The following is a 27909-nucleotide window of genomic DNA, read 5'->3' as shown; positions in this document are numbered from 1 at the left end:
GTGTAGGACAGCTATTCATACTCTGGATTCTCCTGGGGAGGAACCTTTAAGGGGATTACAACTGTTGCAAATGCCAAAGGGGACACTGCACTTGGTGATGGCTCTGATAAGGGCTGAGCAGAGTGGTACTATTACTTCTTTAGACCGGGATGCCATACTCTTGCTTAAGAGTTGGGTCACATAGCATCATTTTATGTGTTGGATGAAGGCCAGATTACTGTTTACACATGTTCCTAGATCCCAACTATCAGGTCAGCTCTTTGGAGTGTTTTATTGAAGGAGTAATTAACTTGGGTGTACTATATCCCAAAAGGAACTATAATGCATTTCTTCATGTTGAGTTTTAATTCATGGCTTTGACAGCAGTCATTTGTTTCATTAGACCCTCTTGTAGATGTTGGTGTTGATGTTATGGGGGGAATCTATGATAGCTCCTAATTTACAGTCATCAACATATTTGGTGATTCCAAGAGGTCAAGGCTAATGTCAAAGGTCTGAGAAGTAGATGTCAGACAGGAGTGGGCCCAACACAGAGCCCTGGGGTACTCCACTGGTTACCAGTCTCCTGCAGGAAGTGGTCTCATCAAACCTGACTTTGAGACTTAGCCATGAGCCAGCCAGCAATCCAGTGAGTTATGTAGGGATTTATGCTTAATACCAGAGTGGAGCATTGTATTGAACACCTTGACCAGGTCAAGGTAGGTGGTATGCACAATTTTTCCCATATCCATAGCCTGGTGACCCTCTCAAAGAAGTCTACCAGGCAAGATCTTTGCTTAAAGCCAAACTGGGATGGGTTCAGTGTCTGTAGGGTGCCAATGTCCTTATGTAGAGGGATGACAGTTGCAGCCCATCATTCATCTGACATGTGACCTGTTTTTAGGCTGTAGTTGAATATCTGAAGTGGTCCTGCTAGGTCATATGTTAGGCTACTTAGGAGGTATTTGGGGTCTGAATGGAGGGAGAAGTCAGCAAGCAAAGGAGAGTAGTATTGCTGAAACTGAATTCATCTTCATGAGTATCTTCACGAGGTGGACCAGGTTTTTCACAAAATCTCACCAAGATGACACTGATATATAGACTGTATTTATATAGCATACATCAGGGATAGAATTAGGTCAAAAATTAAAAAAAGATAGCTGGGTGCACAAGACCCAGGATAAAAAGAAGTGCCCAATCCTGGTAGATGCACTGGTGCCAGGACTGGAAAAAATGACAGTGTGGAATCCTCAAAATATGGAAAAATTCTTATAGTGGGACAAGGCCTGGTCTAGGGGGGACTGCCCACCCATTGTAGAAGGAAGTAGCAGTCCACAAAAATCACAAAAACCGATAGGCCAAAGAAGAGCCATAAAGACGAAAGAGTGGACTATTGAGGGTAAGAAATAAATTATGTATTGTTACTATTATGCAAAAAGCCCAGAATTTTCAGATACAAGATATACAAAAAGATTAGGAAAGAAAAATATTTCCACAAGAAAAACTGTCAGAAGTCTCAAATGAAAAGTTGTGTTAATTAATACAACAGATTTGTAAAAAACTGTATATCAATCAAGAAACTTTGATCTATTTGAAAAAAGAAGCATATGAGGAAGTGCGAAAATACAAACAACAAAACCTACAGATTTTTGAAAAGTATAAAAAAGAAATATGGACATTGGAAAGAAAGATTTTATATGGTGCAATATTTATGCAAAGGCAAATGCCAAATTAATCAATATAAAGAAGGCAGCCCGAAAGACATTCAAAGAGAAATACAGGCAAAGGTATATCGATATAGAAAATTTCACAATAAAAAAATATGACAAAGAGGGAATGTAGAAAAGATTTGTGAAGTAGAAGTTAAAAAAAATAGAAGTTGAAGTTATGGAGTGCCTGCTAAGTGAAGGATTTGGTGTAGAAGGTCTAACACAGGTTACATGTCAGCATTATGGAACGAGTCCCCAAAGTAAGGAGAAACAGGGAAATTAGGAGACATCCGAAGAAATATGGATTTGGGAAAAGAAAAAGATATTTAATATAGTGCAGTATCCATGCAAAGGAGAAATCAAAACTAATCAATACAAAACCAGCAGCACCAAAGATATTTGAAGAGAAATATAGGCAAAGGAATCCAGACATGGAAAACTTTACAATACAAAAAAACAAGAAGACAAAGAGGAAAAAGGAGATTAGTAATGGAGAAGTTAAAGAAATAGAAACTGAGGTTATGGAGTACCTGCGAAGTGAAGGATTCAGTGTAGAAAATCTAATTCAGAAAGCACCACAACAGGACAGAGCAATGAATATCCAAAATAAGGGGAAACCAGTGGAATGGGAAGTAGTTGGTCAGGTGCCATATGAAGATATTTTGGAGCCTTCCACAGGAAGCCAGTATAAACATTCCCTTGAAGCTGGACAGCAAAGGAAGGAACAGGAAACTGTGGAAACTCTTAACGCAGTTAATGTTGAGGAGTGATAGGCCAATGAGTTCCCATATGACAGAGCAATGGAGGGCACAGGATGTAATTGAAGAGAATAGCTGCAGGAAGATGGTATAAAGCTTTCTATAGAATGCCCACAGGAAATGGAAAACAAAAATGTGCCCTCAGTTTAGAAGAAAATGAACTAAGAGAAGAGTTGCATGATTTAGTGGAGATAGACAGACATATTAAAATCAATGAAAGAAATAGGCAGCAAACGGTCAATAAAACCCAAAAAGTCAGAAGTTTGATAAAACAGATCAACACAGTAATTACGACTGTCCTTAGACATCCATGCAATATAACAGAAGTAAAAAGGATATATTACTGTGTAGCGAAATTAATAACTGATAAAGTTCTACCACAACAATACAGGGTAGTAAGGGAAAGGAAGGGGAGAAATCAAATACCATCATGGAAGTATCAAATACAGAAAAGTATAAAGCAGTTAAGACAAGAAGTGTCATTGTTAGAAGAGCATAGAAGAGGGAACAGATCAACAAAAATACTTATAAAGATAGATGTGATAAAAGCAATGTGCAGTATTAGAACAGATCAGGAGATATCATGCACTATCGCAAACAACAAACTAAAAATCTCAGCACAGGTGGAAAAACTTAGAAGATAGACTAATAAATATAAAGGAAAAGTACAAAATAAGTAATTCATTGATGACCCAAAAAAGGTTTGAGAGAGAATTGGAAGGCAAGCTAAAAGAAATTGAAAGACCACCAAAAAAGAAGAAATAGATATATTTTTAGAGAGTTATTTATGAAGACCCAGTGAAATAAAGATGCTAAATGGATAGAAGTAAAAGAAAGAATAAGAAGTTTAAAGGTACAGGTTATGAAATGGGATGAAGTAACAGCCAGAGAGATTGAAACAAAGTTAAGAAAATCCTCTGACTGGAGAAACCCAGGCCCAGATGCAGTACCTAACTTCTGGTTAAAAGTATTAACATTTTTGCATGAAGATTTAGCCAAGAGTAAGAACTATTTATATGCACACCCCAAACAGACATAAACTTGGCTAACAACAGGAAAAACAATGCTCCTATTTAAGAGCGAACCTAAAAACTACCATAAAAATTATGGACCAATAACTTGTCTTCTGACGACATATAAACTATACACTGGAACTGACGCCGACAGAGTTTATAGTCATTTAGAAGAAAATTCAATTATAGCAATAGAACAAAAGGGCAATAAAAATTCATATGGAACAAAGGACCATTTGTTAAATCATAGTGGAGAACTGTAAAAGGAGGAAGAATCTAATTATTGCATGGATTGACTACAAAAAAAGCATTTGATAATATCCCACATTCACAGCTAAGAGAGTGCTTAAAATGTACAAGATACACCCTACACTGATCGACTATATTACAGTGACCATGAAAACAGTGGCAGACCACTTTGCAATTAAGCCATGATAAAAGACAAATTATCATCCCAGGGATAAAAATTCAAAAGGGGATATTCCAGGGTGACTCTGTCACTAGTGTTATTCTGTCTTGCCCTTAACCCATTATGCTGCCTGCTTAATAACTTAGGCCATGGCTATAATTTGGCTCCTGGAAAAGAACAAAGTGTAAAGACTTATCTTCTCTTGGGCAATGATTTAAAACTTTATAGGTCATCAGATGAAGAACTGAAAGCACAACTGCAAGTGGTCAAAACTTTTTCAGATGATATAAGAATGTCATTTAGTCTCGATAAACATGCAAAAGCAACCTTCAAAACAAGAAAATTGCAGCACCAAGAAAACATCATTTTGGGACAAGAATGTGACATAAAAGAACTTGAGCAAGAGGGAGTGTATAAATATTTGGGAATTGATAAAGGGTCAACAATAAAACATGAACAAATGCAAATAAAGCTGAATAAGGAATACTTTAAAAGACTTAAATTAATCCTGAAAACAGCGTTGACATCTATGAACAAAATTCAAACTGTAAACCAACTTGCTCCTCCTGTCCTAACTTACAGTTTTGGAGTGACTGACTGGCCCCAAAACATATTGGACTGAACAGAGAGGAAAACAAGGAGGATGCTTCATGCTCATCAAATGATTTATAAAAATCAGTGCATACCAAGATTACATATTCCCCATTCCAAAGGAGTGATGGAACTCTTTGAAACTGATTACATGTATAGATCTGCAATCATGGGACTGCACACATATCTGCTGACCTCACAAGACCCAAACAAAGTGAAAGTTTTGAAACATGAAGAGAATAAATCTAAGACCACTTCTCTGCTTAATCTAGCAGAAGTATATTGGCATTATGTAGGAATGGAAATCATACCAGAAGTAGATAAAATCATCCAGCAAATGAATGTACCAAGAAAGAATATAGTTGCAGGTATAGAAAACTTCTGAAAGAACCTCATATGTTGATCAGGATTGAATGCAGGAATGGTTAAGGAGAGGTGAATTCAAACCAAAAGATGAAAGGTTAATATTGGGGGTCCAAGATAGTGGGCTACATACAAGTTGGTTTACAAAGTCCATTGAACATGTGGGAAAAAGAGACATATGTAGGTTTTGTAAAACAGAACTGTAAAGAGTCGCACACCTTGTTGCCCATTGTGACATACTAATGGCAGAAGGACTGTATACTGAAAGGCATAATAATGTGGCAAGACTGTTGCACTGGGGACTGTGCAAACATTATGGTATTGAAGTGGCTGAAAAACACTGGAAACATGAGCCACAAAGCATCACAGAAAATAACGAAGTCTACATGACATGGGATCACCCTTTACCAACAGTTCAAACACTTCCAATGCCGGTGAAGCACACCACACCATACAGAGTTCACTCCTTCAGCAAAGACAGGAAAAGACAGAGCCTGACAAATTAAGTCATTCTCTTGTTATTAATGTATCAAAATCTGTCTTATCCAACTCACAGAAGAACCTACTCAGTAAAGGTCTGTAATTTATCCTATCCATCAACTCACAGCTGAGTGAATTTATTTTGGATTTAAAATATTTTGGCAGGAATATCAATTTACAACATGAATTTGGGGCATATCAACAAGAAAGCAATGTCTAGAAATTCAAGAAGCCCAGTATGTATACACCATCCTCACGTCCAGCTGTAGAAACCTTTCTCAGGGCTTGTGAGGATGATGTAGATAGACTACGTTCGAGCAACAATAACTAGAGGAATTATTATAATTTAAGCACTGAGGAAAGGGAAGCCTTACTTGAGCTAAGAATGGCACTCTTGTTATCAGACCGGTGGACAAAAGAGGTGCCATTGTGGTGATGGATGCACAAGACTACAATGAAGAGATGGCAACCATGTTGGATGATGACAATACATATTTGAAGCTGAAGTTACTGCATTAGTAACTGTATTTAGAGCACAACCTAGATCTGTTTACTGAATTTCCTGTTTGCACTTATTTTTAAAATTGTTTTTTTCTCAAAACTTGCATTTTATCTGCCTCTGGCCTAGCACTCAAGTGTGGGGTCATTTACTGCACTGTTATAACTTGTTGATACTTGTGAACCTCTGCTATCTCTGAAAAAACAAAAAAACAAAAAATCTTGCATTTTTCCCACTTTTCTGAGATTTAAAAAAGTTCAGTTACAGGCTTGCTGTTCTGAACTGTTTGTAAGTTTCTTGGAGGCCATTTTTTGCTTGGGCTAAAAGGAAGTCTCTCTGTTCATCAGTGGCAGTGATAAACATTGAGCAGCCTGCCTGCCCCTGTGGGAGTGGTTACTGACTTGAAACTGTAGTTTTATTGGCCATTTTGGGTCAATTCCTAACTCCTTGATCTTCCTCTCTTAAATCCCTCTTTTGCGCGATTTTGTGCGTTTTTGTGCATAGCGCAACAACGGGCAGCGCTGCCTAATTGGGTTTAAACTATTCCTGGCTCCACAAAGTCTGCTCTTCACTTTTTCCCTTAGAACTGCTCTATCTCTGAATTTAAACACCATATTCTCATTCTAAGGCCTTTCACGGGTCCAAATAAGTAATCTTACAAGTTAGCACTATTAAACCATAAGCACTACTTACTCTTATACTCTCCATGATTACCTTGTCCCCTATTGATCCGTCTTAATTCAGGTTCCCTATATTACTCTAGCATGGCCAAAGGTCAGTCAATGGTTTCCTCTCCAGTCCAGCTGGTGAATCTGGGAATTTTGAGGCAATGTTACAACTGTCTCATGTACATGGACAACCCTCTCATCCTCCAAACAGGTTCAAATATATGTGAGAGATGCAACCATACAGCCAAACTGGAGGCTGAGCTCTCTCATCTCAAAACTGGTGAAACCAGTCAGGAGGAGAAGGTAACCTCACACAACACAATTCCAGTATCACATAGTCCCACCACATCAGCGAACCAAACACATAAATACACAAAAACATACTCGGAGGCTCTAAATAAAAATCTACCTAAGCAACAGAGACCTCCAAAGCAGACATCCAAACAAACGCTACCCCAAAACAAAACACGCACAACACATAGCCCACAAAGTCAGTGTGTCAAGCAGCCACAGCCCTTAAGGCTGAATAACACACCTGATACTCTTGTAATAGGTGACTCTATTGTCAGACACACTGACGTCCCGCTCACCAGGCTGAATAAAGAGAAGGTCACAGTGAGCTGCCTGTCAGGCGCTAGGATCCGCCACATAATGCAAGCACTCAGGTCACTCCAAAGCAAATACAAATATGACTCAGTCATTGTACATGCTGGTGTGAATGACCTGAGACGTACCTCCCTGGACTACATGAAAAGAGACATAGAGGAGCTCTCTGATCATGTAGCCCAGGCCGGTATGACCCTGACCTTGAGCAGCATCTTACCCTCACCTAGAATGATGCCACAGTACAAAGACAAAATGATCGATTTTAACAATTGGCTAAAATTTTGGTGTCATTCTAAGGGGATCCACTGTCTGTCAGCCTGGGATGACATGCTTGACAAGCCATGTTGCTTCGCTAGGGACGGCTTGCACCTGTCAGCACTGGGCTTTCGGATATTAACAAAGACTCTTGCCACCCCCATAGTGCCTTTTTTAGGCAAGGCTCAAAAGTCAAACCCACCTCCATAGACAGCACAAGAAACAAGAAACTAAGGGTAATGCTGCTAAACGCCAGAAGTCTTAACCTCAAGATGCATGCACTCGAAGCTCTCCTCAGTATGGAGAACATCGATATCTGTGCAGTGACAGAAACCTGGTTCAAGGCTCCAGAGAGCACCCCAGCACTACCAGGTTATACCTCATATCATGCTTTTCGGCCCCAAAATCTGGACCGAACCACAAAAGGAGGGGGAGTGTCCATATTTATCAAGGATATCCACACCTCCAGGTTAGTGGCATTGCATGAAGTATCGGAGACCATCCATGTGCAACTAACAGTGGGCAAGACTGCTTTTCAGTTTATAGCATCCTACAGACCACCCTCTCAAAGTCAGGAATCCCACTCAGCTTTCCTGAAAACATTGGAGAACATGAAGATCTCTCCGAACACCATTATATTGGGTGACTTCAACTACCCAAACATAGACTGGGAGCACTACTCAAGCCCCAGCACCTTAGCCCAAAGGTTCCTGGAAATTATAAACTCAAATGCTATGGAACAACTAGTCACCACTCCCAGAAGAGGGGATAACATACTAGACCTGATCATTACCAACATGGGGACTCTATGCTCCACACCTGAAGTATATCCCTCATTGGTAAGATCAGACCATAAATTAATTTCACTGGATGTCCACATCCCGACCCCACCACCAGCCCAGAAAACCACAGTGAAAAACTTCTCAAAAGCGAACTTCTCACTTCTCAAAACCGAAGTGGAATCCTTCAAGGCCCCAGGGCCAGTGGAAACTACGGCCCAAACTGCAGAATCCTATATAAACGCATTCTACGGACATCTCCAGGAATGCATGGATCATGCTATCCCAAACAAAACCAAAACCCAAACATCCAAAGGTAGGCATCCAGCCTGGTGGACCACAGCCATAAATAAACTGTACCACATAAGGAGGAAGATACTACATGATAGAGCAAAATCCATAATAGGGAAGGCATTCCTGATCAGTACTAGCAAAAAATTACGATCCCTCATAAAATCCTCCAAGGCCAGCTTCGAGAGAAAAATTGCTCAGGACACTAAAGTCAATCATAAGGCTTTTTTCAGTTATGTTAGGAACCTGGGATGCAACTCCCAGACTTGTTCTGAGTTGATTCTAAAGACAAAAAATACACTGAACCCACACACATTGCCAATATCCTGGCAGACAGGTTCAGTGCAAACTTCTCCACCCCCTCCCCCCCAAAAAAAGAGCAAGTATCTATCCTGGCAGAGGGCTGCCTCCCAAACATCTCTGATGCTCAGGTGAAGGCTGCCCTCTCCAAAGCAAAAAACACTGCTTTCATGGAACCAGATGGCATCCCAGGTTGCGTCCTACATGAACTCCAAGAAGAACTAATACCTCAAATAAAACAGATGTACAATCTCAGCCTCACTACAGGATATGTGTCCACAGAATGGCGTACAGCAACAGTGGTCTCACTCCACAAAGGTGGTGCCTCCACGGACCCTGGAAACTATCGCCCCATAAGCCTGACTAGCTTAGTCTGCAAGTCTATGAAGAGGATCATCATGGAGCTCATAAACAAAGACATTGGGGACCTACAGACACTAGATCCTACCCAGTTCGGCTTCGTCAAGGGCAGATCCTGCCTTTTGAACCTGGTTGACTTCTTCGAAATAGTCACCAAAGCCATAGATGAAGGGAAGATAGTCCACACAGCCTATCTGGACCTAGCAAAGGCATTTGACACAATACCCCACTCGGGCATCATAGATAAGCTATCCAGCTTAAATATAAACCCCTATGTCATAAGATGGGTCGCAAACTGGCACAAAGACAGAACCCACAGAGTGAGAGTTGCTGGAGCCATGTCAGACTCGAAACCGGTCACAAGTGACATCACACAATATTCTGTCCTGGGACCGCTCTTGTTCGGTATATACTTTTCAGAGGTACAGGCCAACGTGGGAGAGCTATGGCTCACCAAGTTCGCAGACGACTGCAGACTAGGTGCCATAATCAACTGTCCAGCTGACACAAACATCCTTCAAAAAGGTCTCACAGAAATGGATAACTGGTGCCAGAGCCATGGTCTAAAGCTAAATGCCAAAAAGTGTATAGTCATACCCTTTGGCAAAAACAATGTGCCCACAAATTACCACATAGGCGGTAACCCATTAAGTACAGAGAAAGTAATTAGGGATCTGGGGGCCCAAGTTGATAGCAATCTCTCCTTTGACAACCACATTGCCAAAGTGGTTAGAAAGACCTTTTACATAGCCCACCTCATCATGAAAGGATTCACATCTAGATCAAGAGAGGTAATCGTGCCCCTTTATTCATCCCTCATCAGACCCATCATAGAATACAATGCCCCTTTTGGGATGTACCTTACTCGACACCTGCAGCAATTAGAAAGACCCCAAAATACCTCACCAAGAGGATTAAGGGACTCAAACAGATGCCATATTCTGCTCGGTTAAAAAAACTCCAGCTCTACTCAGTTGCATACCGCCTACTTCGAGGCGATCTATGCCTGACATATAAAGCTATGTCCAATCCAGAATTAATGGACATGCTCCACCTCAGTAAATCTAAATCCCTTAGAGCCACACGCTCGAGGGACTTGAACCTCAGCACTGAAATAAATAGAACTTGCTGGAGGGACAGATTCATAACCCAGAGGCTCCCTTCGCTCTGGAATAGAATTCCAATTCATGTTAGGCAGAGCACCTCATTGAATCTCTTCAAGAAGAATCTTGATGAGTGGATGGGGGATCATAGGTTTGTCCCGGGGATTACTTTCGTGTCACTATTAGACAGAGGCACAGAAAACTAAACCTTAAAAAAGGGCACAGTATACTCAAATCAATGGGTGGCGTAAGCCAAACAAAATCGGGCTAGGCTTATAATTGCCCCAGGGCAGATAGCCTAGTATGAACCTATGAACAAATGGGAAACAAAGAACTTTGAATAGAGAGTGGGAGATTTTCTCTATGATCTACAAATGACTAGATTATAGTCTGAAGATTTCTAGGAGTACATGAGAGTAAAACATCCAGTGATCAGTGGTTTAACACAAGTGCACAAAGATATTAACAATCCACCCATGCACCCAATAGTGTCTGGAAGAGGATGGCTGACAGAGCCAATTTCTATTTATATAGAAGACCAGATGAACATAGTATTGACAAGAATTGATACTGTGCTTAAGGAAACAGCACATTTCTTCCAGTCATTAGAATTGGTATCCAATGTAGAGAATGTGATCTTAAGTTGGTGACTTTGGATGTAAGAAGTCTATTTATGGTTATACCAAATGACTTTGGCGTAGATTCTGTACATATTTACTCAATATTTATCAGATGCATGATAAGAACACCATATTAAGGATATGCTCATTACTTGGAATTGTGTTGGAGAACAATATTTTTGTATATGGTGACCAATACTTCTGGCAGAAATGGGGTGTGGCCATGGGTACTCCATGTGCCAACACGTATGCAAATTTGGTGATGGCACTTTGGGAGAAAGAACAATTTTGTGCATGAGGAAATGACAGCTGATATAATATTGGCTACTATGGAAGATTTGTGGATGATATATTTATCTTACTGAAGGGTACCAACAAAGATCTAACCAAGTTTGTGAGCTACTTAAATACCACCGCAGATTTCCTTGAATTTGATATGCACTGCTCTGACTGGGAGATTGACTTCTTAGATGTAATGGTCTCACTTGATGGTGATGGAGTTTTCAATACAAGGATGTTTAAGAAAGAATGTTGGTGTAACCATGTTTTACATAGGGCAAATATGCATCCTGCTCACATCTATTCACATATAGTGAAAGGGCAATTCTTAAGAACATCCAGGCTATGCACATGAGATGAACACCACAAAACAGAGTGTGATGAGATAGAAAAGAACCTACTAACTTGTGGTTATAAGAGACAAGAAATAGAAGAAGGATTCAAAAATGTTCAAGAATTGAGAGGAATGAAAGGGAAGCCTTATTTTTACAGACAAGACAAGGGGACAAGAACATCCAAGAGAGAACAGGCTGGTATTAAATGTACACTGACATACAGTAATGACATCTTATCTACCTGTCAAGTCATAAAAAACAACTGGAAAATTTTAATGACAGATGATAGAATTAAATAGATAGGTGAAAGTGCTAGATTCATCTTTAAAAACAAGCCTAACTTAAAGAGGCTGTTATGTCAGAAAGCTCTAGTTGTTAGAAAGGATCTGATTATCAAGAGAGGTACTTTTCCCTGTTATAGATGCAAATAGGGTTGCCACCTTTCATCGTGGTTAAAACCGGAGTAAAGCCACACCCCTTGTGTCACCAGTAACCCAGCCCACCCCACCCCCTCTCCCACCCACATTCTGCCTGTTTAGTGATGTCACAATGACATCACTCGGCGAGGAACACCCTCATTTTCCTTTCCTGCTGCTTGCTGTTTTTGTAAAAAAAGCATAGTAAATCAGCCGATATCCAAACTCTGATAGTCTGTTTCCTTTTTGAAACAGAATACCGGAGTTTGTAGAGTGTTTTCCGAGCTACTGGAGAATCAGTTTGATTTCTGGATAGTCCAGAAAAAAAACGGAGGGGTGGCAACCTTAGATGCAAAGCCTGTTCATACATAGATAGCAATCGAGTGTTTTTACATCCCATAAGCAAATGAGAATACGGGACTAATGTTTATGTGGATTGCAACTCCTGAGACCTGATATATGTGACATGTGATAGTTGCCTGGTGTTCTATGTAGGAAAAAAATAACATTATTTAAAGAAAGGATTTTGCAACAGTATAGTGATATTAGATTGAATGTGAAAACCAATGCTTTAGGATGTCATATACACACATATCCCACCCACAAATTTCTATTTTCATGTCTAGAAAAGATGAATTTTAATATTAGAGGTGGAGATATTAAGAGCAAAACTGAGACAGTGGAACTGAGATGGATAGCAAACATACAAGCAGATAAGCAACCCGGCTTAAATTGCATGGCTCCTTTAAAACCCTTACTAAATGGGTAGGAGTCTCAGGAAGTAATTTGATTGGCTGATATGACTGATTTATTCTCATTCATTTTAAGGGCTAGTTATGGATCTGAAGAAGTTATTTTGCCAAAAGCGCTTGTCCAACACCAGCACATGTTTTGTGATTTTAACTTATTTAATAAACATATTCTTTGCTGAGAGATTTTAACCTAGAAGATCTCTCCTACTTCCGTGGCAGAACAGTGGTTTTGTTTCATTGCATTCAAGTTTTTATCAGCTGTTTTCTTGGTGAACTAACACACTTGTTTGCTTCAACAATTCAAAAGATAGATGCTAGAAAACCAGATATAGTGGTCCATGAAAAGAAGACAAAAGTAGCATTGATCATTGAAAACACCCGACCCATTGACTACAGTGTCTTGCATACAGAGAGAGACAGAGTCATAAAATATCAGGATTTGTAAGCAGAAACAAGAGCAATGTGAAAGAATAATACCCAGACAGTTCCAATAGTAGCAGGAGCAATGGAGTCTTATAAAAAAGAATTCACAATTCTATTTAGATATGTTACCAATACATTTAACCCCATTCAAATTGCAGGAGGTGTCATTTCTAGGCAGATTGTGGGTGCTGCTAAGAGTACATCTGGCTAACGTCAAAGATTGAAACAATACAAATTTCATGAACTTTAATCATACTTTGATTTAGGAATGAAGCCCATTCCTGTCATGGTATTAAAAACCCAAAGACTTGGAGAAATTAAAAAAGAGGCAACTGTGGATATTGGTGGGGCCCACTGAAACTGTTTTTGGCCTTAGCAAGTGAGACCAGGACCTGCTCCCTGTTAATAGACTGGATATTCCAAAAGGGATTTCACAGGAAGGAGGTAGGGGGTGAAGTCAGAGCTAAATTTATCAGACAGTAGATTTGTTATGTCAATTGCAACCACAAATATGCTGTTACCCTGGTCAGTGAAGGTTGTGCCATTTACCACCGGTTCTGAACACTGTTGAGTTTTACCTTTAAGATTCCTGACATAGCAGAAGACCAACTTGCAATTATCCTTAATCTGGGACACTAACCTGATCTTGTAATTGGCCTTGTTGGACTTCATTAGACATCTGCATTTCCTGGTTTAGTTTAATCAGACTCCATGAGAGTCTTCATGAGAGTTGTTCTTTCTGATTTTACCCATGAATTTTTTTTTTGTTAAATAGCCTGTTAAGGTAATGATTCCACCAGTGCAGATTGTTTTTGATTTTAAATCTGGGCTTACTTCTAGTAGGTACAGCAGCCTCAGTGCAGTCACTTACATGTTTGTATGGGTTTTCTGTAAATAATTTTGCATAGGTAGCAATGTTTTTTTGGGCAGCCATGAATTTTCACCAACTATTGCTAAATAGGACGTACTTTTATTTATTTATATATTTATTTATTATTTATTTATTTATTTATTTTACATTTATTTTACATTTGTTGACCGGGCTAGTCTAGCTGGGTACATGTCCATTTTCAGTAGAGGCCCGGGGAGAAAAGCTCCACATAATTATACATAGTAAATACAATATAAGAATAGAAGTTGTACAGTGTTGTTAAAAAAAAATAGAGAATTTAAGATAGTACAATCAAAAAGATTTTTTTTTTTTTTGGTACTTTGCTTTAGAATAGTTCCTAATGGTTATGGGTTTAATTAGTTTTTTTGGGTTGATTTTTATTTAGAAGGGAAACAGCTTTGTGGTCTGACCTTAGCAATGAGGATGTGACATGGGGACATGCAACACCCTCCCATTTTGTTGAGTACTAGATCCAATATGTCTGATCTTCTGGTTGGAGTGCACATGGTCTGGTCCAGGGTAAAGTCCTCCATGAATAGGATATTTGGTTGGACAGTGAGTGGCTTTAGTAGGTCTAGGTAAGAGCTGTGAGCTTCTTGGGTCATACAGGGTGACCTGTAGCATAAGGAATCTTGTGTGTGGAGACATGGCTATGGATGAACTCCAGAGCAGGTTATGTTGCAGGAAGGGGATTATAAAACCACAAACAGAAGTAGAGGCAGTGAATGACTATCCAACACCTCAGGCAGAAATAAGAGAGAGGCTTTTTAGGCTTCACTAGGTAATACAGGATGTTTTTTTTTCCAAAATTAGCCACAATTGCATGCCCTGTCATTGCCCTGAATAAGAGTAAGACATCTGTGAGGATTAAGTGGCCTCTGGAAGCAGTGGACACAGTCGCAGTTAAAGAATCTTGTGTTTGGAACCTGTGCTGGTGTCACACCTTGATATTACTACACATTTTATAGTTTACACTGATGCATTTGATGTGGACCTGGGCACACTTATTTCCAAAGCTACGTGGTGAAGAACATACAGTTTGATACCAGAATATGAAATAAGCATGAATATTTAGCCACTGAATGAGACTGTTTGACCATAATATAAGTACTGGGATCCTTATGATACTACTTAAGAGGACTTTAGTTCACCCTTGCAGCTGACCACACTTCCCTTTTAGTGGCTTTTCCAATAAAAGGAAGATGTCAAACTTTGGTGATGGGCTTTATCATTATAGCCCTTCATTTTTAAAATTGTTCATCAGCCTTTTGCTAACCACCACTATATGGATGATCTGTCCACGGCATAGAGACCATCTTGTAACACTGGAACTGATGGTTTTAGAACTGGGTAGAATATCAAATACAACACAGTATGGTGGTTCTGCTAATGCCCACTCTTGGTGACTGCACAGCATTAGCAAGATGGTCCAGCAAGTATGTTGCACTCTGAAGGGGATGATGGATGGAAACCTCAGTGGACCATTTGTCATTTAAAAGCAGCCTCTATTACTCAGCACTATATCTATTGCAACCAGGGATGGTGAATGGAGTTGTTTATTATACATGTTGTGCCAGGACCATCACCAGATGAGGCATTCCCATCATTTTCACCAGCATCAGCCTTGGGCAGAGTTACAGCAGGGATGGCTACAAACCTGTAGCACTGATGGATGACGGTGACTAGCAGAAGAGAGACAAAAGTGAGAAACCTGACGGTAGCAATGAGGACTCAGAGGGGATAAGTCATTCAACAGATATTGATATGAAGAAACAAATGACACTGCAATACAGTTTCACACTTATGAGGAAGCAGAAACCTGAAAAGCCTCCTACAGCCCAACACAAGAAGCATAGCAAAGAATCAATAAGCAGTCAGGTTCTCGAGTTGTAGGGCAGCTGACCACACGAACACGTTAAAAGGAAAGGCGGCATCTACATTAATATTGCTTAGAATATGGAGAAACTGTACATTAAAACCCTGACTGGAGAACAAATATTTGCCAGCAGGCTGTTAATTTAGAGGTAATGCCCACTGATACTATTCCTCCTGCTTCATGGCCACATATTAAACGGTCATGAAGCTCAGACCATCAAGAAGAAATCAGCTACCATTTTATGCTCACTAAACAGTACTTTGCTGTATAGCAAGCGTAAAATGAAAAGAAACAACTAAATAAAAAAGAAAAGCATATGTGTACTTGTGCTTGCATGATTGTGTAAGTGAGAGAGAGAGAGAGATGTGACACCACTGACTGCAACAGGAAAACTATTAGGATAGGCAGTCCAGCAGGACTGATTCATTAAACATTATGAGTTATCAAATACTTAATGTCTGGCATTATGGGCCAACTTCAATCCTCAGGGATTCAAAGAAGCAAAAGCATGGACAGTAAAGGGGGAGGGGCAAAAAGTTTTAATGTTTATATTGTGTTTGAAAGTGAGTTGTTTCATTCATTTGCTCACAAACAGAACTATGAGGATAAATAAAGTAGCTGTTAAATTATATGCATCGTACCTCTCAAATGTACTTAAGTGTCCCTGTGGGATATCTCCATTCAGAAAGTAGCAAACGAGATGGCTTTTACCCCACGTATGGGAAGCATAGGCAGTGACAGGGTTCTGGTTATTAACTCATATACACTGCACACTACTTGATAACAGAGTCAATGAGAGCTTTATTTAGTGCAATACTACTCATTGACATGGTATGGTCTTTATTGCCACATTGGTGTGATATGATTGCCAGCACTTTGCAGAAATGAGCAATGGCATAGAACACAAGCATGTTGGTGGCTTTTCCCTGGTATGTTAGGAAAGCACATGTGCTCCTCCATCTGGAAGCAATACACTAAAGGTCATCTCGAATATGCTACAGACAGATGCCAGTAATTTATCCAGTGCCTTTAGTTTGTCTCCTAGAGGCTTCTGTAGCTAGTATTATAAGATCTGTACTTATCTTAGCATCCACATGTACAACATGTTCAGACATTGTTCCAGTTGCAGTCAGTGGGCCATAAATATCTACCAACACCTGTATAATGCCTCTAGCTATGTGCAGTTTAGTCCTGGACATATCATCTGTGAGCTGGTGGGATGTAATCCGTTGCTTGTTTCATTTTGTTATGCTTATGCAGCAGTGTCATGTGCCAGAGACTGTTAGCTGAGTTAATAATAATATGCTGGTTCACAAAAGATACTGCAGCTGTTAACATGGTTGCAACACCACAAATTGCTGTGCCTCTTTCCCTTTATCCTCCGAGACAACTGTCTGTGGCATTTCATGCCTGAAAACTATACATCACAGCATGGTTTCCAAGGCATGTTGGGAGTCGGCATTATGGTCAAGATGTTCACCTCTCAGACACAAAGTACAAGGTATGATTCTTGCCTTTCAGGGGAAAATTGGCTAGGCTTAAAATAGTCCACAAAGGCTAATGGCATAATACTTGCCTATAAACCCATCTGCATTTACATGCAACTATGCACTAATTAGACTGCACTTTATTTGCATGCCACTATATGGTAATTTATTTACCACCTTTTTCTGCACCTTTTGGCCTAAAGCACCATAATGATTCATGGTTCTAAGAATCACTACCTGTGTGTCCTAGTTTTTGAGCAAGATATACTACAAACTTCACTAAATGACTGTGCATACCCCTGCATATACGCAACCATTTGAAATAACAGAATCACTGTGACTTAAAAAATGGACTTTAGTAATTAGAGTTTTGACTATGATGTTAACTTTAACAAAATTCATTCATATTGGCATAATAAACTGTTAACTAACAATGACAGGTATAATAAACTGTTAACTAACAATGACAGGTACAGTAAAGCTTGCTTTTTCGTTTTCCCTGGGCTTCACAAACCAGTAAGAGAGAGTCATTTGTCCTTTCCTTCTGGACCATTGCAAGTCAACTACTTTTTTTGAATCAAAAATCTGGCATTTTTTTTCTTTTCTGTTGATTTGACAATACCTTAACCAACCACTCTCTACTTCTGAAGCTCAGTTTTCCTATAACAAATTAGTTTCTGAATGCTGCTGTGTCCTGTAAATGAGAAATTATTTTACAAAAATCCATTTCAGTGATATTTGTTCTAGAACTCCATCAACATATGAATTAAAAAACCTGCCTCCTTTATTTCAGAAATATGCACTTCATGACTATGAGTAATATTCAATAAATGAATTTAAGCAAATCAGTACTTGTCAAAGCAAAGCCATCATAAAAAAATAAACATTCACATTTTCTGTTTTCATCAGTGTGATGCATTTTCACAATGTTTCATCAGAGGCACACTGAATTATCTGTGATTAGGGGATTTGTATGCATCTCTAATTCAACATGGTGTATATGAGAATGCTGGCCACCTAAGATTACCACTCCCATAATCTATACCCCTGAATACCTTTCTGCAGGTACACATTATGTATAACTTCAATACAGCTGCCATGCTTGACATGCAAGGTCGCAAACCTTATCAGCCTTTTCTTATAAATCATTTTTTTTAGTAATAGCATACTTTGGTATCAAATTGATTAAATTTTCAGTCCAAGCAACATACATTATTTTCCTTTACGACAAGGATTTAGACATCGTGTGACACCCAGACTAGTTCAACAAAGAAATGAAAACTACAGATAACAGAATCAGATGGTTAATCCAAACTGCTCGCCATACCCCCTGCTTTACCATTTAGATTCTATTGTTATTGTCTCATGGCTTCTCCTTACTTTTTAAAATACATCTTCATTTTTTTCTATCATTAAGTCAATTGATATCTTCTAGGTGGGTATTAGGTTTTCTAAAAAATAAATGCATTAAGTCACAGGGTACCCTATACAGCTACGGCTTCATATTTAAACATTTGACCTTAAAAACATTTAATGTAAAATGTACTTCAGTTAAAATCCCAGCTATACTGCATGTGTTTTTTGCTTCTTTTTTTTTGGGGGGGGGGGGGGTTGTACTCACTGGTTACAGATGCTTTTAAGTCTTTTTTCCTTTCATTGTTTGAACTTGCACCTTTTATATACACATACGAGCGTTCACTTTAAACTTTTTACAGTTTTGCCACTTATGAGCATTTGTCATGTCTATTTAGAGCCACCTGTTTACACTTACTGAGGTCTGTATGATATTTGCAGTGATTACTGTATTTAATAAGATAGTTATGCAGTGGCACAAATAATACAAGCAGTGATCCATTATTGATCTGTGAAGCTTTTCATTAGCAAAATCCAAACAATGAAAGGTGGTACAAAATAAATGCACATCTATGACCTCTTCCGTTCTCACATGTATTATGTAATATAAATCTCCAAGCAACATAATTGTTAATGGGCCTTCAAAAGCTAAAACCATGATGCAACACATCAATATTTTCATCACATCTTTTGGAAAGCTGTCAGTGCAAATTCACAGCTGACTGTTCTCACTGAGCTGGCATTATACAAGCATGGCTTCTTCCACATTTGTGTCAAAAGCCAGATTCTCAGTCTGGTCCCACAAGAAACAATTTGCAGCAACTTAAGCATTTACATAAGTCACACAAAAAAATAATAATAAAAGGGCCTATACACCATACCTCTCAGCTGCTATGATTTATGCATATCACTGATTATTACTCTGTATTAAATCTTGCATCTCTTAGAAGTACTGATTTTATTCATTAAGTTATGCAGTTATAATGATACACGTGCTGTTGAATAAAATTAATCCTAGACATAGAATTGTAATCACTGACTCTACATGGTTTAATACCTTATTTTTTTTATTTTTTTTTTATTTTGAAAATAAAGTACCTCTCTTTCTGACCATTTGCTTTGAGGTTGTTTGGCATGAGCAACCAACTGAGAGAAAGTTTCAGGGGTAGTGTGAGGCAGTAGAATTTCAAGAAAGCTGAAATTTAGGCTATGCAAAACATCTGAGTGCTTCTGTATGACCAAGAAACATGGTGAGTGAAGGCATAGCAGATATAAATTACAGAGATGAAGCACCCGAGATGGGCAGTAGGATGTACATAGTAGGACATATGAAGAAATGAGGAGAGAGTGGAAAACCAAAGAAGCCACAATTGTAGAGATGGTCAAGAACAGATTACAATAATTATATCAATATGTGTAGGAAAGCAAATACAACTTGGTGAAGCAGATTTGGGAGAGGCAAGAAGAAAGAGTTGATGAGAGTGTCCAGCCAAGAGATGGAAGGATTCAGTGAGAGAGAACTGTGACTGACAAGGATGGCAACAAATGATACAGCTTTCTGGCCCCATGAAAACATGTGAAAAGGGGGTTAATAATGTTGACTGAATAGAGCACTTGTTGGGAACATGAAGAATAAACTCATGGGAGAGGAAAGGAGCAAAGAAAAAATGGACATAAAAGGAAAAGTAGGACAACGCAAGGGGAGGCAGATGTTTTAACAGTACATACGCTGGCAACAAAACTATGAATTCATTCAGGAATCAAACTATGTCTAAAGTAAACATGAGAAATGTTTTTGACAGAATTGGGGGGGGGGGTCAATCAGAGACCAGCCACTTACACTAAAATAACTTTTCCTTGCCCATGAGGCATTGGGGGACATTTTAAGGACCAGTTAATTTGCAGATCACAAATGACACTTTGTATGAATGCTAACATTTGACATGAAATAATCTGTGTCCATATATTTATGATGATCTATATGTAGTTGTGAATGTTGAAATCTGCATTAATAACCAAGGAAGGATCTTACCTAAAAGATGAGTGACCAAGGTTTAGACCACCACCTTACTATCAGAAGCAGAGGACTGGATAGAGGGCAGGGAAGTTAAGAGCCAACACAAGCTCTCTTCTTTTGGGTATGGAACAACAAAGTTGTCTTGCTGTTCTCTGCTCCAGTGGAGAGCAGAGAGACTAAATCAGTGAGATTTTGTGTGTGTGTGCATGTGTGCATGCATGCATGCATGTATGAGGCACATGTATGCATGCATGCATGTATGAGGCACATGTGTGCATGCATGCATGTATGAGGCACATGTGTGCATGCATGCATGTATGAGTCACATGTGTGCATGCATGCATGTATGAGGCACCAGCAGGAAACTATACATTTATGCAACATGTTTAGAGGAAGGAGACAGGAATTCTTAGGGTGCAAAGAACCCTGACATTAAAGTATGATAATATCAGGACTCTATCAAGCAGTTTTGGCCTAAGAAGAAAATGAATGAGCAGAGATGTGCCAGTAGGAGAACCCTCAATATACAAGGTTAACAGGAAGGGGCTGATTGATCCATAAAGAGAACCCTCAATATACAAGGTTAACAGGAAGGGGCTGATTGATCCATAAGGCGAACCCTCAACATACAAGGTTAACAGAAAGGGGCTGATTGATCCATAAGGAGAACCCTCAATATACAAGGTTAACAGGAAGGGGCTGATTGATCCAGAAGGAGAACCCTCAACATACAAGGTTAACAGGAAGGGGCTGATTGATCCAGAAGGAAAACCCTCAATATACAAGGTTAACAGGAAGGGGCTGATTGATCCAGAAGGAGAACCCTCAATATACAAGGGTAACAGGAAGGGGCTGATTGATCCAGAAGGAGAACCCTCAATATACAAGGTTAACAGGAAGGGGCTGATTGATCCAGAAGGAGAACCCTCAACATACAAGGTTAACAGGAAGGGGCTGATTGATCCAGAAGGAGAACCCTCAATATACAAGGTTAACAGGAAGGGGCTGATTGATCCAGAAGGAGAACCCTCAATATACAAGGTTAACAGGAAGGGGCTGATTGATCCATAAGGAGAACCCTCAATATACAAGGTTAACGGGAAGGGGCTGATTGATCCATAAGGAGAACCCTCAACATACAAGGTTAACGGGAAGGGGCTGATTGATCCATAAGGAGAACCCTCAACATACAAGGTTAACGGGAAGGGGCTGATTGATCCATAAGGAGAACCCTCAACATACAAGGTTAACGGGAAGGGGTTGATTGATCCATAAGGAGAACCCTCAACATACAAGGTTAATGGGAAGGGGCTGATTGATCCAGAAGGAGAACCCTCAACATACAAGGTTAACGGGAAGGGGCTGATTGATCCAGAAGGAGAACCCTCAATATAAAAGGTTAACGGGAAGGGGCTGATTGATCCAGAAGGACAACCCTCAATATACAAGGTTAACGGGAAGGGGCTGATTGATCCAGAAGGACAACCCTCAGCATACAAGGTTAACGGGAAGGGGCTGATTGATCCAGAAGGAGAACCCTCAATATACAAGCTTAACGGGAAGGGGCTGATTGATCCAGAAGGAGAATCCTCAATATACAAGGTTAATGGGAAGGGGCTGATTAATCAATAAGGAGAACCCTCAACATACAAGGTTAACAGGTATTGGTTCCAATTATTGCATCAGATATAGATCAGTTTGGGTATTCCAAAAACAATATTGAACGAAATACATTTGGCAGTGATACCATTTTGTACATTCTCAAGTACAACAGGGATTCAGAGTTTATAGTTAACATTGTTATGAAGTATTGGGAGATATTTCACAAAAGCAAGGAAGCACAATTACTTTTTTCACATAAGCCAAAATTTGTATTCAAGAAGGACCGGTCATTGAAGGATATGTTTGAAAAAGGTACGGTTGATGCTAAGGTTATTAGTAATAAATGTAAGGGTAATTATAAGTGTGGTAGATGTTCCACATGCAAATATATTTGGACATCAGGACACAAAATGTGTGTAAATAATTGTGATATTACAATTAACGGTCACTTTGATTGTTATACAAAAAATTTGGTCTATCTGGCTAAGTGCCAAGAGTGCAGGGCATTTTATTTTGGGAAAACCTGTAGAAGGTTTAGGGATAGAATAAAAGAACATATTCTGGATATACAACATAAAAAACCCGTTAATGCCTTGGCAAGACATGTTATGGCCAATAGTAGTCACAATTTTAAGTTTTGTGTCATACAGCAGGTGATTTTCGATCAACAAGGAAGAATCACTCAGTACCATCTAGATATGAGTGAGCTTATTTGGCAACTTAGGCTTGATGCTTGTAATGATCCAGGCTTGAATGAATTTATTTCCATCAAGCCTTGGCTTAGAATAAAAAATATCAATAATATTTAAGGTTTTAAAACCTTTCAATTATGTACATATTAGTGGGTTAATAATTTGTACATATTACATTTCTCCTACAAATATATTCATATTTTTTAATATTGTTTTAATTTTGAGAATATTTGATTAAGGTATGTTTGTTGATCCTATATATACACACGCACTTTTTATAAACTTTTTATAAATTTTAACATACACACACACACATACACAATACACATATTTTTTTAAGAACAGGTATTGTTTATACAGTGTTGGATGAACAACATTGTAATTGTGTATATGCTGCTATACACCATTTTTAAGTATATGAAGTATACATTAATATTATAGATCATAGGTTCATAGGTTCATACTAGGCTATCTGCCCGAGGGCATTTACAAGCCTAGCCCATAGTTTTGTGGCTTACGCCACCCCTTTAGTATGGGGAACTATACCCATTATTTTGCTGTGCCTCTGTCGAGCAGTGACACTGAGGTAATCCCTGGGGTATATCTGCGATCTCCCATCCATTGGTCAAGATTTCTCTTGAACAAGGCCAGCGAGGTGCTCTGCCTCACATATTTTGTGGATTTTGTTCCACAGCATAGGGAGTCTTTGGGTGATGAATCTATCCCTCCAGCACGTCCTATTAATAGCCGTGTCGAGGTTTAAGTCTCCCGCCCTTGTGGCTCTGACGGATCTAGATTTTTTGAGGTGAAGCATATTCATCAAATCTGGGTTTGACATGGTCTTGTATGTTAGGCAAAGGTCACCTCTGAGCAAGCGGTAAGCGACTGAATAGAGCTGGAGTTCTTTCAGTCGGGCAGCATAGGACAGATGTTTGAGACCCTTTATCCTTTTGGTGAGGAACTTTTGTGGCCTCTCCAGCTGCTGCAAGTGTCGGGTTAGATACATTCCGAATGGGGCATTGTACTCAATCATTGGTCTGATGAGTGATGAGTATAGGGAGACTATGACCTCCCTTGATCTAGATGAGAATCCCTTCATGATAAGGTGGGCAATGTAGAAGGACTTCCTAACTACTTTAGCTACATGGGTGTCGAATGACAGACTACTATCAACCTGGGTCCCCAGGTCCCTGATAACTTCTTCTGTGCTCAATGGATTGCCACCTATTTGGTAGCTAGGGGTAACCTTGTTTTTCCCGAAGGGTATGACTATGCATTTTTTGGCATTTAACTTTAGGCCATGGCTCTGGCACCAGTTATCCGTTTCTGTGAGACCCTTCTGAAGGATATCTGTGTCAGATGTGTTTTCTACTATGGCGCCCAGTTTGCAGTCATCTGCAAACTTTGTCAGCCATAACCCTCCTGTGTTTGCTTGTACTTGGAAAAGTAGATGCCAAACAAGAGTGGGCCCAGGACTGAGCCCTGTGGTACACCACTTGTGACAGGCTTTGAGTCTGACATGGCGCCAGCAACTCTGACCCTGTGGGTTCTGTCACTCAGCCAGTTTGCAACCCATCTTGTGATGTATGGGTTAACATTTAAGCTGATGAGTTTTTCAATGATACCCGAGTGGGGTATTATATCAGAGGCCTTCCCCAGTTCGAGGTAGCCTGTATGGGCTGTCTTTCCCTCACCAATGGCTTTGGTGACTGTTTCAAAAGTCAACCAAGTTTAGAAGGCATGATCTGCCTTTGACAAAGCCAAACTGGGATGGATCCAAAGTCTGCAAATTCCCTATGTCTTTATTTATGAGGTCCATTATGATCCTCTCCATGGCTTTGCAGATAAGGCTTGTCAAGCTAATGGGCCGGTAATTTCCAGGGTCGGTGGAGGCACCGCCTTTGTGAAGTGGGACCACAGTTGCAGTGCGCCACTCCCTGGGTACGTATCCAGAGGTAAGACTATGATTAAACAGCTGTCCTAGCTGTGGGTTTAATTCCTCGTTGAGTTCGTGGAGCACACAGCCTGGGACACCATCAGGTCCCATGGATGCTGTGTTTTTTGCTTTGGAGAGAGCAGTTCTCACTTGGGCGTTGGAGATGTTTGGGGCTGCAATCGCTTGGTATAGATATCTCTCCTTTGGGGGGGGGGGAGAAGTTTGCACTGAACCTGTCAGCCAGTATGTTGGCAATGTCTGTTGGATCAGTAATCTTCACATCATTTTGAACTAGTTCTGAACATATCTGGGAGTTTCCTCCCAGGTTTCTAACATAGCTAAAGAAGGCCTTATGATTGTCTTTTGAGTCTTTAGCTATTTTTCTCTCAAAATTTGCTTTGGATGATTTTATAAGAGCTCTTAGTTTTTACTTATAGTGATCAAGGGTGTCTTACCTTTTAAGGATTTTGCTCTATCTTGTAGTAGCTTCCTCCTTTTGTTGTAGAGTTTGTTTATGGCTGGGGTCCACCAGACTGGACGCTTGCCTTTGGTACAAAGAGTCTTTGTTTTGCTTGGGATTGCCTTATCCATGCAGTCCTGCAGGTGCTGGTAGAAGGCATTTGTAAGTGATTCAGCGGCTTGAGTACTGTTTTCTGCCGGCTCGGGGCCTTAAAGGAGACCACACTAGTCTTTAGAAGTGTGAAGTCGGCTTTGAGAAGTTCTTTACTGTGGTCTTTTTATTTCAGGTGGGGTGGGATGAGGACCTCCAGCGAGATTAGTTTGTGATCTGATCTCACCAGTGAGGGGTATACTTCGGTGTTGAACACTGTGCTCCCATGTTCGTGATGATGAGATCAAGTATGTTTTCTCCTCTTGTGGGGATGGTGACTAGTTGTTCCATGGCATTTGAGTTTATGAATTCCAGGAACTTTTGGGCTAGGGTGTTTGGGCTTGAGTAGTGTTCCCAGTCTATATTAGGGTAATTGAAGTCACCTAGTATGATGGTGTTTGGTGATACATTTATCCCTCTAGTGTTTTCAGGAAGGCCATGTGAGGTTCCTGAGTTTGTGAGGGTGGCCTGTAACATGCTACAATTTGCAGAGCAGTCTTGCCTATGGTTAATTGCACCTGGATGGTCTCCGATGCATCGTGCATTGCCACCAGTCTTGAGGTGTGGGTGTCCTTGATGAATATGGATACCCCACGCCTTTCTTGGTATTGTACGGATTTTGGGGCGGAACGCATGATATGAGGTAAAACCTGATAGTGCTGGGGTGCTCTCAGGAGCCTTGAACCAGGTTTCTGTCACAGCACAGACATCGATGTTCTCCATACTGAGAAGGGCCTCGAGCGTGCATTTTGAGATTTAGACTTCTGGCATTGAGCAGCATTACCCTTAGTTTTTTCCTTTTTGTGTTCTAGGGTGGTAGGTTTAGAATTTGAGCCTTGCCTAAAAAAGGCACTATGGGGGTGGCAAGAGCCTTTGCCAATATCCGGAATCCCAGGGGTGACAGGTGCAAGCCGTCCCTTGCGAAGCAGCGTGGCTTGTCCAGCATGTCATCCCAGGCAGACAGACATTGGATCCCCTTTGAATGACACCAGAGTTTAAGCCAATTGTTAAAGCTGATCATCTTATCTCTGTATTGTGGCATCATTCTTGGTGAGGGTAGGATACTGCTCAAGGTCAGGGTCATACCTGCCTGGGCTACATAATCAGAGAGCTCCTCAATGTCTCTTTTCATGTAGTCCAAGGAGGTACGCCTCAGGTCGTTTACACCAGCGTGGACAATGACTGAGTCGTATTTGTACCTGCTGTTGAGAGACCTGAGTGCTTGCATTATGTGGCGGATTCTAGCGCCTGACAGGCAGCTTACTGTGACCTTCTCCTTACTCAGTCTGGTGAGCGGGACGTCAGTGTGTCTGACTATGGAGTCACCAATGACTAGTGTGTCTGGCATTGTGTTTGGCCTTAAGGGCTGTGACTGTTTGACACTCTGACTGTGAGGTCTATGTGTTGCAGGTGTTGTGTTCTGAGGTGGTGGTTGTTTGGGTGTCTGCTTTGGTGGCCTCTGCTGTTTTGGTAGATTTTTGATCAGAGCCTCCGAGTATGTCTTTGTGTGTTTATGTGTATGATTTGAGGTTGTGATGGTACTATGTGAGACTGGGTCTATAGTGTGTGTGGTAACCTTTTCCTCCTGACTGGTCTTGCCAGTCCTATGTTGAGAGAGCTCAGCCTCCAGTTTGGCCGTATAGTTGCATCTCTCGCATATATTTGTGTTTTGTGGGAGGAGGAGAGGGTTGTCTGTGTACATGAGGCAATTGTAACATTGCCTCAATATTCCCAGGTTCACCAGCTGAGCAGGAGAGGACACTAGCAACTGATCCCTCGACATGCTAGAAGGACTAGACAAAAAACTTTAAAAGAGATTCCGGGGGACGTGGGTGACCGAGAAATGGGGGTTTGCCTTTTTGGGGTGCTATCTATAAGAGTGCCGTATCAAGGTAATAAGTAATAAGTACTGTAGGAGCAAGTGCTAGGTTTAACAGATAGAGAATAGTCTACTTAGAGTTAAGTAGAGATGATCTTTTTAGTTATAGGATACGCTGATTAGATCAGTAGTATAGTTCGAGGAAGGTAGTTTCAAGGGAAAATTTGAAGACTGGACTTTAGGTAGCCTGAATAATTTAAACCTGCTTAACCGGCGCTGCCCTAGTGTGCAACAGTGGCAACTCTGCGCTAAATCGCGCTAATGCGCGCTAAAGCGTGCTTTATAGCAGGGGGCTGGAAAAGACAGGAAATGACCCAAAATGGCCAATAAACTACAAGTTACTGCCTTAAACCACTCCTCTGAGGACAAACAGGCAGCTCAGTACTCCCTACTCCCACTAGTGAGTAAAGAAACTACCCCTTGACCAAACAAGGAAAATGGAGAAACACAGGAACCAAGACAAAGCCCAGGGATCAGCAAATCTGATCACTGGAACAAACTATTAGGAAAGTATGGAAAACAAGAGTATTTTTTTGTTTTTCAAGTTTTTTCAGATAGGCAGAAAATACAATAAATG

The sequence above is a fragment of the Protopterus annectens genome, chromosome 9.part0 (genome assembly GCF_019279795.1).
Source record: "Protopterus annectens isolate FY-2018-M chromosome 9.part0, PAN1.0, whole genome shotgun sequence".
NCBI lineage: Eukaryota > Metazoa > Chordata > Ceratodontiformes > Protopteridae > Protopterus > Protopterus annectens.
This window is presented reverse-complemented; position numbering follows the sequence as displayed.